Raw genomic sequence first — 11435 nt, forward strand, 5'->3', positions numbered from 1 at the left:
GGCGCACTGCCGGACCCGGACCTGCGGCGAAGGGGCGGCCGGGGGGGGGGGGCGTCCGCGCGACCCCCCCCCCAGGCTGCGGGCCTGGAGGCGGGAGCCTCCCCCCACCACACACACACCCCGGAAGACATCCCGCGACGCCCCTGGAAGCCGCAGGGGCGGCCACGGCTCCCCGGCGCAGGTGCCCCGGGCCGCACAACTTTCAAACTTTGGGGCCGAGAACGGGCCTGGGGAGAGCGATCGCCGCCCCCCCCCTCGACCCCCCTCGAAGGGAGCTGCCGAGGGCGGGAGGCGATCTCTTTATTTCCGTGACCCCCCCACCCCACCCCCCCGCCCGCCTCCCCAGGTGGAACGGCGCGCGGATCCGGCCTGGACCGGGATGCCCGCGCCTCCTCCCCGGCGCTGGCTCCCCCCCCACCCCACCCCCGAGTCCCCGCGCGCCGCCGCCGCTGCCGCCCCGGGACGCGGGGTCCACCCCCACCCCCACCCCCCCTCCCCACCCCCCGACGCCCCGGCTCGTGCCCCTCGGGGTGCGGGCTGCACTCACCTCGGCCGGGCTGCGCTCCCCGCGGGCCTGCGCCGAGCCCGATAAATGGTATGCTATGACTAGAGGTATGATTACGTTATTATTATTAGTAATAATAAGAGTAAATGCTATTTAATTACGGGCGGCCGCATCCCGCCCCGGGCGCCGCCGCCCCGGCCGCGCGCTCCATGCGGCTCCGGGCTCCGGAGCGCCTGACTTTCATTCCAGCCCCGCGGCCGGCCGCGCGCGGCAGCACCGCAGCAGCAGCAGCAGCTCCGTGCCCGCCCGCAGCCGGGCCTCGGCGGGTCCTAGAGCGCGCGGCTCGGCGCCGGGCCGCGCCCGCCCGCGGTGGGCGGCGCACCTGGGGGCGGGGCGGGGCCGCGGGGGGCGGGGCCGGGGGCGGGGCGAAGCCCCTCGGCCCGCGTCCCCGGGGAAAGCGCCGGCTCTTCCGTGCACCTGTATTCCCGCGGAAAGCGTGCAGGCGTTCCCGGGGGGGGTTGGGGGGGCAGGTTTGCATCGCCAGGCCCGGCCCCTCCCTCTTTCCCCGTCTGTGCAAACAAAAAGCCACCCACCCCCCCCACTCCACCCCACCCCCCAAAAAACAACACAAATATTAAGACGTCCAGGTGCCGCCTTGGCGGATTCCCTGCGATTGCCCTTCTGCCCTTTGCTCGGCCTGAGGCTCGGGGAGGAATCCGAATCCCGCATTTGGCTGCAGATCCCTAGGCATGGGAGGTTAAGGGTGGTGGGGGTGGAGGAACACCCCCCCCCCCATGACTGGTGGCTCCGGCCTGTCATCCTAGCCATGTAGGAGGTTGAGATCTGATCAGGGGTCTCCGCTCCAAGCCAAGTCCGGGCAGGAAAGTCTGTGAGACTCTCTTATCGCCAATTAACCAGGAAACAGCTACAAGCCGAGCTGTGGTTCAAGTGGTAAAACAACAGCTTTGAGGGGGGGGCGGGGAGGGGGGAAGCCAAGTGAGAGCCGCAATGTTTGTAACAATTTAAGCGGTGGAAATCCAAAGAAGAAGAAGTGGAGCTGTGGCCCAAGTGGTAAAGCACTAGCCTTGAGCCCAAGATCTCAGGGATAGCAAGGAGGAAGTGGGGGGGAGAAAAGAGGGTGGGGGCACAGGGTGAGAGTAGGAACCACTGCAGTGGTTCCATCCAGAATCCCACATACACGCCAGGGAATTTAGAGCCAAAGGGCAAAAAAGGTCAGTGGGTAGACAATTACTAAAAGGCAACAAGAAGGGTAAGGAGTGATTTGGGCTGAATTGACCTAATAAGATACTTGCTGGAAATGGCCGAGGGTAATGGAACTTTGCCTGGAAGAAAAGTAAAGCAGGAGGAATCTGATTCAATGTGATGGGCTTTTGTTGTTGTTTTTGTGTCTGTACTAGGACCTGAATCTGGGGCCTTGGAGCTGTCCTTTACCTTTCTTGCTCAAGTCTGGTGCTCTATGGCTTAAGCCACAACTCCACTTCTGATTCTTTTGGTGGTAATTGGAGATAACAGTCTCAAGACGCTCCTGCCCCAACTGACTTTGAAGCTAGATCATCAGATCTCAACTTCCTGAGATCTAATCCTCCTATCTAGGGTTACAGGCATGAACCACCAGCACTGGACTTTAGATATTGATATTGATAAAAGATCGAAGATACGGGCTGGGGATATAGCCTAGTGGCAAGAGTGCCTTCCTCGGATACACGAGGCCCTAGGTTCGATTCCCCAGCACCACATATACAGAAAACGGCCAGAAGTGGCGCTGTGGCTCAAGTGGCGGAGTGCTAGCCTTGAGCGGGAAGAAGCCAGGGACAGTGCTCAGGCCCTGAGTCCAAGGCCCAGGACTGGCCAAAAAAAAAAAAAAGATCGAAGATGGGGGCTGGGAATGTGGCTTAGTAGTAAGAGTGCTTGCCTAGCGTGCACGAAGCTCTGGGTTCGATTCCTCAGCACCACATAAACAGGAAAAGCCAGGAGTGGCGCTGTGGCTCAAGTGGCAGAGTGCTAGCCTTGAGCAAAAAGAAGCCAGGGACAGTGCTCAGGCCCTGAGTCCAAGCCCCAGGACTGGCCAAAAAAAGACTTAAAAAAAAAAAAGTTCAAGGGACTCTAAATAGAATTCCATCAGGAAAAGCCTCTTTGTCAGGCAGCTTTCTAGAAAAGACTGGAGTCTGCGTAGAGGACCAAGGAGATGAGAGGAGATGAACTATATAGTTAATTTCAATTGTGAGCATCTAAGTTACTGCAGCAGTTGTAAGATCTAAGCTATGCCGCAGAGCCCATCATAAGTGTTCTGGATTTAAACCCAGAGCTTCTGATCCCAAATTACATTCACCCGGAGCTGGGGATATGGCCTAGTGGCAAGAGTGCTTGCCTCGTATACATGAGGCCCTGGGTTTGATTCCCCAGCACCACATAAACAGAAAACGGCCAGAAGTGGCGCTGTGGCTCAAGTGGCAGAGTGCTAGCCTTGAGCAAAAAAGAAGCCAGGGACAGTGCTCAGGGTCAGGCCCTGAGTCCAAGCCCCAGGACTGGCCAAAAACAAACAAACAAACAAAAAAACAAATTACATTCACCCCACACAACCACTTCCTGCCTCCTTGATTCATGGAGGACTCAAGTTCTGGTGAAAGCTGTCTCAATTTTCCCTCTTCCAGTCTCTTTATTCTATGCACATATGTGTGCATGTATATTTAATTGACTGCACGTCTTCTATGAGTCTAGCAGACTGTATCATTACAAATGTTATCTCTTCCACAAACATTTGTGCTAGACACAATCTACGAGTACAACAGTGAGCTACATGTTAAGCATTTAAATACACAGTGCTAGATGCTAGAAGGGATAGAAACTGCGGTTACATTTATTTATTTAACTCTCATACTAAAGCTGGAGCATTGGGTTTAGCACACCCATTTCACAGATAGGCAAATGAAGTTCAGAAATCAAGTGACTTGTCTGAGGGGTCAGTTTTGGCTCTAGCATCTGAGTATCTTGTCTTCCATGGCTTTTGACACACTACCTCTATTTTAAGGGAGACTTCAAGGAAAACAAATTTCACCTGCATTTTTCAGTTCTTAAACTTGTCTCTCTGTGGTTGTCTCACTATCCTGAGATTTAAGCAACCATAAAGTCAGACTCTGGTGGGGTACTGATAGCTTACATCTATAATCCTAGCAACCCAGGAGCTGAAATCTGAAGACTATGGTTCAAAGCCAGCCTAGGTAGGAAAGTCCATGACACACACATCTCCAATTAACTAGCAAAAAGCCAGAAGTAGCTGGGCACTAAGTGTCTCACACCTGTAATCCTAGCTACTCAGAAAGTTAAGATCTGAGGATTGCAGTTCAAAGCTATCCCAGGCAGGAAAGTCTGTGAGGTTCTCATCTCTAATTAACCACCCAAGAACCAGAGTGGTGCTGTGGCTCAAAGTGGTTGAGTGCTAGCTTTGAGCAGAAAAGCCCAGGATCAGTACCCAGGCCCTGAGTTCAAGCCCCACAACTGACACACCAGCCAGAAGTCGCAGTGTGGATCACGTGTTAAGAGTGTGAGCCTTGAGCAAAAACAGCTTAGGGACAGCATCTAGGACCTGAGCTCAACACACACACACACACACACACACACACACACACACATACACACAAATATCAGTTCCCACACTCCAGTGCAATTTTCAGGGAAATACTTTTGACAATTTATCACATGAGGCATGATTATTACAATAATAGTCTCATGGTGTGAATGAGGATACTGTTGCAAGTTAAATCACTACATTTTGCCTCAATTAGCTGACAGTGGTCTACAGATTCTACTTTCTCTGGCTGCAGGTGAAATACCAGACATCCTTCAGAAAGTATGCCCACCATTTAAGACAATGAAACTCCATGCCAACCACTCTCATCTCCAGTGTGGCAACAGCTTGTTAAACTGTTCGGGCTGTCAGAGATGGTGGAAAAGGGCTCTTTATTACAAGACTCCATCGGGGATAGAGAAATTCAAGGACAGTGCCCAGGCCCTGAGTTGAAACCCAGGACTGGCAAAAAAGAAAAAAGAGAACAGAAAACATTCATCCCAGAGCTTGGCAGGCTGAGACTGGAGGATTATGATTTCCAGGTCAGCCTGGTCTGAACAGCAAGACTCTATCTCAAGAAAAAGGGGGAAACACAGAAAATATTCAGAAGTAGAACTGTGGTTCAAGTGGTAGAACCCTACCCTTGAGCAAGAGAGCTCAGGAATAGCACCCAGGCCTTGAGTTCAAGCCCCAGGACAAGCACAAAAAGGAAGGAAGAATGACAGAAAGAAAGGAAGGAAGAAAAAGGAAGATTCAAACATTATAGAAAGTTGAAGACACTCAATAGAAAATACCTGTATGTTCCAGTCTCTGCTGTTAATATTTGCTATATTACATATTTATCTATCTACCAACCATGCATCCACCAACTATTTTTTTTTTTGCGGGGGGGGGGGACAGTCCTGGGGCTTGGACTCAGGGCCTGAGCACTGTCCCTGGCTTCTTTTTGCTCAAGGCTAGCACTCTGCCTCTTGAGCCACAGTGCCACTTCTGGCCATTTTCTGTATATGTGGTGCTGGGGAATCGAACCCAGGGGCTCATGTATATGAGGCAGGCACTCTTGCCACTAGGCCATATCCCCAGCCCCAATCCACCAACTATTTTTTAGGCTTTAAAAAGCTGGTGTGTGTGTGTGTGTGTGTGTGTGTGTGTGTGTGTGTGTGTGTGTGTGTGTGAAAGAAACGTATGTCTATCAGCATTAGAAAGCAAATAGAGACAGAGGTATTTCTGTCCATATACCCCCACCCCCTTTTTTGCCCCTGGAGAGAACTCTGGGGTGGAGAGATGTATGCACATCTGAACCAACAACTGTGTCTGGGAGAATTCATCTGAATCAGAAGACAACTCTGGCCAGCTTCACACATCCTCTTAATACGCTTCTGATTGTACTGTTAGACCCAGTAACTCCCAGACCTGTACCAAATATTTTTGTTATTAAAAACGAAGAAAAAGAAAGAAAGAAAACATCAGCCAGGCGCTGGTGGCTCAAGCCAATAATCCTATCTACTCAGGACGCTGAGATAGTTCAAAGCCAGCCCAGGCAGGAAAGTCTTGAGACACTTATCTCCAATTAATCACCAGAAAACCTGAAGTGGAGCTATCGGGGCTGGGAAGGTGGCTTACCGGTAGAGTGCTTGCCTAGCCCTGGGTTCAATTCCTTAGTACCACACAAGCAGAAAAAGCTGGAAGTGACGTGGCTCAAGTGGTAGAGCGTTATTCCTGAGCAAAAGAAGCTCAGAGACAGTGCCTAGGTGCTGAGTTCAAGTCTCAGGACTGGGAAAAAAAAGAAAAGAAAGGAAACAGGGAACTTTTTAAAATTTTTATTAATTAAATTTTGTTGACAAGGTGTTGTGCAAAAGGGGTACAGTTACATAATAAGGCAGTGAGTACATTTCTTGTGATAGCTTACACCCTCGTTTTTCTTTTCCTTCCCTAGATCAGGTAGGCATATATATAATATCCAGTATACCAAAATCATATACAGTAACCACATAGGGTACGCCAAAGGATATTCACCTAGAACTTTATTTTTATTTATTTTTTTGGCCAGTCCTGGGCCTTGGACTCAGGGCCTGAGCACTGTCCCTGGCTTCTTTTTGCTCAAGGCTAGCACTCTGCCACTTGAGTCACAGCGCCACTTCTGGCCATTTTCTGTATATGTGGTGCTGGGGAATCGAACCCAGGGCTTCAAGTATACGAGGCAAGCGCTCTTGCCACTAGGCCGTATCCCCAGCCCTCACCTAGAACTTTAAATGTAATGTCAACAATAGAATCCTCCTGTGTCCTTCTCTTGGAGTAGTTTTTGCTTATCCTCGTCTTTTATGATCATGTGTACATAGCTGTTGAGCTATTGTAATCCACTGGCAGGTCTATTCTAGACCTTTTTATGTTTAGTAGTTGTTTGGTTTTAGATACATAATGCAAGGTTGCTGACCCAAACCTGTGTCTCAACTGTCCCCCCACCCCTACCCTAAGAGTCATATATCAAAGAGGCCATGCCCCTTTGTTCTCTGAAAGAGGGAACTTTTAACACACTTTTATTATTTATTTATTTATTTGCCAGTCCTGGGCCCACTGTCCCTGGCTTCTTTTTGCTCAAGGCTGGCACTCTGCCACTTGAGCCACAGCATAACTTCTGGCCGTTTTCTATATGTGGTGCTGAGGAATCGAACCCAGGGCTTCATGTATAGGAGGCGAGCACTCTTGCCACTGGGCCATATTCCCAGCCCCTTAACACACTTTTACGCTCTAGCAATTTGTTAGCTTTTCAAAATTAGAACCCTTTGTTCTACTTCCTGTGTCCCATACTTCTGTATGTTAGAGGGTATACCTTTTTCTTTTCTATTTCTCCCTATTTTGCTTTAAAATATCAATAATAGTGGGCTGGGAATATGGCTTAGTGGTAGAATGCTTGCCTAGCATGCATGGAGCCTTGGGTTCGATTCCTCAGCACCACATAAACAGAAAATGCCAGAAGTGGCGCTATGGCTCAAGTGGTAGAGTGCTAGCCTTGAGCAAAAAGAAGCCAGGGACAGTGCTCAGGCCCTGAGTTCAAGCTGCAGGACTTGCAAAACAAAAAATAAAAAAGCAATAATAATAACTTTGCTAACCTTGAAAAAATTACTATCATTTTTTTTTTTTTGCCAGTCATGGGCCTTGAACTCAGGTCCTGAGCATTGTCCCTGGCTTCTTTTTGCTCAAGGCTAGCACTCTGCCACTTGAGCCGCCAAATGGCCACTTCTGGCCATTTTCCATATATGTGGTGCTGAGGAATTGAACCCAGGGCTTCATGTATATGAAGTAAGCACTCTTGCCACAAGGCCATGTTCCCAGCCCTAATATCAGTTTTATTTTTTGTGGAGCCCCAGAGATTGGATAAGCACCCTGCCATTATGCTATACCCCTAGACTTCGCTTTCTTTTCTTTTTTTTTTTTTTTTTGCCAGTTCTGGGGCTTGAACTCAGGGCCTGAGCACTGTCCCTGGCTTCTTTTGAAAGTAGGTATATATATCCAGAAGTGGTGCTGTGGCTCAAGTGGTAGAGTGCTAGCCTTGAGCAAAAAGAAGCCAGGGACAGTGTTCAGGACCTGAGTCAAAGCCCCGGGGTGGGGGGGAAAATAAACCACAAAAAGAACACAAAAAGTTATGGACAGGGCTGGGAATATGGCCTAGTGGCAAGAGTGCTTGCCTCGTATACATGAAGCCCTGGATTCGATTCCTCAGCACCACATATATAGAAAATGGTCAGAAGTGGCGCTGTGGCTCAAGTGGTAGAGCGCTAGCCTTGAGCAAAAAGAAGGCAGGGACAGTGCTCAGGCCCTGAGTCCAAGGCCCAGGACTGGAAAAAAAAATTATGGACATACCTTGTGGTAGATAACAGGTGTGTTATAACACATGTTCCATGACAGTGTTTCTTGCTCCCATCTTAACTCTAGCTCTTGTTCAAATGCTTTTTCCCATAAAGAGAATGCTGTGTACACAGCTGTTGAGCAATCAGTGCAAAGCCCAGAGGTGGAGCCTGGTATTATAAAAATGGCCTTAGGGGCTGGAAATATGGCCTAGTGGTAAAGTGCCTGCCTCATATACATGAAGCCGGGGGTTCGATTCCTCAGCACCACGTATAGAAAAGGCCAGAAGTGGCGCTGTGGCTTAGGTGGTAGAGTGCTAGCCTTGAGCAAAAAGAAGCCAGGGACAGTGCTCAGGCCCTGAGTCCACGCCACAGGACTGGCAAAAAAAACAAAGGCAAACATAAAAATGGCCCTAGGAGAGACCCCTCTTTGAGGGCCTTACCTTCCTGCTTTTCTTTCACTTTAAAATACCTTTACTCAGTCTACTTACACACTTTGCTGCCTTTTAATTCTTTAATGAGCAGAGAAAGCGCATCTACTCCTAGATGGCTTCAGTCAGTTACTAAACTAGAGCTTTGTAATCAGGAGGCCTGGGCCTAGAGAGGGGTGTGGTTTGAGTAGCCTTCACCGGGTGACAGAGCACCCCTTCTCAGGAGGGGAAAGGAGGTGATCCCGGCAGGGCAGAGGCTCCCTAGCCAGGCTGCTGAGCTGACACACCTCTCTTCTGGGGCCTCAGGCCAGGACCTGGTTAAATCTTGGGAATTCCCCCCCACATTCCTCATGGGTCTGGCATACTTCAGCCTTTTGGTTTTGATTCCACTAAATGGCAAGTCTGCAGCCTCTGTAGTTTTTTCAGGAAACCAGCATAAATATTGTTATTTATTCCATTTACAATTGGCAATTAAGTTTGCTTTCAGGCACCAGAGTGGAATTTAAAACACTCAATTAAGTAAACCAGACTAATCAAAGGCAGCCTGCTTTTCTCAGAAACATTCTTTAAAAAAACAACTGCACAAGAGAGAAAGATCTGGAAACAGGTCCCCACCCCCTTTATTTTCCCTCATGCTCAAGCTCTACACTTACAAAGTGACTTGCTTTGTGTGTACGTACACTGAAATAGACTCCAGAGAGCTGACGTCTGTCTCTCCTCTAAATCACTTTGGGCAGGCAATGGAACTCTCGGGGCCTTTGTTCTTTTTTTCTTTCCTCTCTCCTCCTCCTTCTCCTCCTCCCTCTTCTTCTTCTTCCTCCTTCCCAGTCCTGGGGCTTGAACTCAGGGCCTGAGCACTGCCCCTGAGCTTCTTTTGCTCAAGGCTAGCACTCTACCACTTGAGCCACAGCGCCAGTTCTGCCTTTTTCTATATAGGGGGTGCTAAGGAATCGAACCCAGGGCTTCATGTCTGCAAGGCAAGCACTCTACCACTAGGCCATATTCCTAGCCTTAGGGCCTCTGTTCTTTATCTGTTGAAGTAAAGAGGATCCCTAGGATGGCTCTGCCCATTTGTCTAAGGCTGACTCCATTTCTCTAGCTCATCAGACTGGACCTCTGGTGATTATTGGAATGAGAACAAGCAGGAAAAAGAGAAAGACTAGGTGGAGGAAATTATAACTATCTCTTCCAGTCCCATAAACTCAGTGGCCCATCAGCTAGATGAGGAAGGGGAAGACTATCTAAGATGTTCTACCACCCACCTTCCTCTTTCCTTTGGGAGGTTTCTGAGGCCCAGGGAATCTCAAGATGATCTGAGTCGCTCTATCAGGAAGTAGCACAGAAACAGCATCAGGCCCTCTCAAGCCTTTAGTGATGATTCACTTCTTTAAATTAAATTTTATTGACAAGGTGATGTACAGAGGGAGTTCAGTTACATAATAAGGTAGTGAGTACATTTCTTGTCATATTTGTTATACCCTCCCTCATTTTTCATGGGGCTGGGGATATGGCCTAGTGGCAAGAGTGCTTGCCTCGTATACATGAGGCCCCGGGTTTGATTCCTCAGCACCACATATACAGAAAACGGCCAGAAGTGGCGCTGTGGCTCAAGTGGCAGAGTGCTAGCCTTGAGCAAAAAAGAAGCCAGGGACAGTGCTCAGGCCCTGAGTTCACCGCCTAGGACTGGCCAAAAAATAAATAAAATAAAATAAAATAAAATAAAAAACAAGGAGATTTAGGTACCGTCAAGGAGTGGGGCAGCCAATGAATGAAGACAGGAAGGATGGGCAAACAGTTATTAATATTCTAGTCAGGCACCAGTGGCTCACACCTGTAATCCTAGCTTCTCAGGTTCAAAGCCATCCCAGGCAGTAAAAGTCTATAAGATTCTTCTTCTTTTTTCTTTTTCTTTTTTTGCCAGTCCTGGGGCCTTCGACTCAGGGCCTGAGCACTGTCCCTGGCTTCTTTTTTGCTCAAGGCTAGCACTCTGCCACTTGAGCCACGGCGTCACTTCTGGCCTTTTCCTACATATTCCGTGCTGAGGAATTGAACCCAGGGCTTCAGGTATATGAGGCGAGCACTCTTCCCAGCCTATGAGACTCTTATCTCCAATTAACCACCAGGAAACCAGAAGTGGTGGAGCACTAACCTGGAGTGAAAAAGCTCAGAGACAGTACCTAGGCCTTGAGTTTAAGCCCTACAACCTACAAAAAAAAAAAAAAAAAAAAAGAGAGAGTGAGAGAGAAAAGGCATATGTGAAAAAGGAACCAGGTAACTTGAGAGCACAAGTGGAAGTTTAATATTGACTATGGTTAGAATAAGGGAAGGGGTAACATTGATTCAGATGCAAGATGCATTGTACTGATTAACTGACACGTTGAACTGAAATCTCTCTGAACAACTACTTAAGGATAATAGTAGTAGTAATAATAATAATAATGAGAAAACATGAAGAACCTATGGCAAGTCAGGCCCAGTACTTGCCCTAGAGACCTTCCCAGGCTGAAGTGGCTGCTAAGGACATTGTCAACTTTGTGCTATTTACCAACTGCTCTGCCCCCTTCAACAAGTAGGTGTCATGCAGGGAAGACTAACTCTGTAGAATGATGATAACCTAGGGCCACCTGGATGACATGGGCCTTGTAAACAGAAAAGGAGAGAGAAGGCGGGCGGGGCAGAGATATGAAAAGAGAGCTCCTGTTTTCTCATCTCTGGGGTGGGAAAGGGATTAATGATGCCTACTTCCTTTGTAGGGGTAAAGATTCAATTAGCTATGTTTTTAAGGATCTGGCACATGACTTGTTAACTCTGCTTTTCAGGCAAGGAAATATCAAGTGTGGACCAAGTTGCAAGAGATAAAAGTAGTCTGCATATATATCTATATATCTATATATATGATCACCTCTTGGTATCCGTTTAGGCCTCTATTTCCTTATTTGTCCCCTTATCTTGCCCTACATCACTCAAAGTGTTTGGAATTAACACCTGCTATTCTATAATGGTAAAAAGTTCTTCGTACTAGCCAGGGGTGCCCATAGGTCCTGCTTGTAATCCTAGCTCCTCCTGAA

The 11435-nt window shown here is 48.6% G+C and overlaps 1 protein-coding gene across 3 annotated transcripts in view; it reads right to left on the reverse strand.

The window, feature by feature from the left end:
• Zc3h7b (zinc finger CCCH-type containing 7B) overlaps nt 1-798 on the reverse strand; it is a 38850-nt gene extending 38052 nt beyond the window's left edge. For 2 of the 3 annotated variants that reach the window (XM_048354762.1, XM_048354754.1), the window contains exon 1: nt 548-798. The gene's annotated coding sequence lies outside the window, so the exon portion shown is untranslated. The remainder of the gene's footprint in view (nt 1-547) is intronic. The other variant, XM_048354757.1, reaches the window with a different exon arrangement.
• Between the last annotated feature and the right edge of the window lie 10637 nt (nt 799-11435).

Source organism: Perognathus longimembris, chromosome 1 (genome assembly GCF_023159225.1).
Source record: "Perognathus longimembris pacificus isolate PPM17 chromosome 1, ASM2315922v1, whole genome shotgun sequence".
NCBI classification, from domain to species: domain Eukaryota; kingdom Metazoa; phylum Chordata; class Mammalia; order Rodentia; family Heteromyidae; genus Perognathus; species Perognathus longimembris.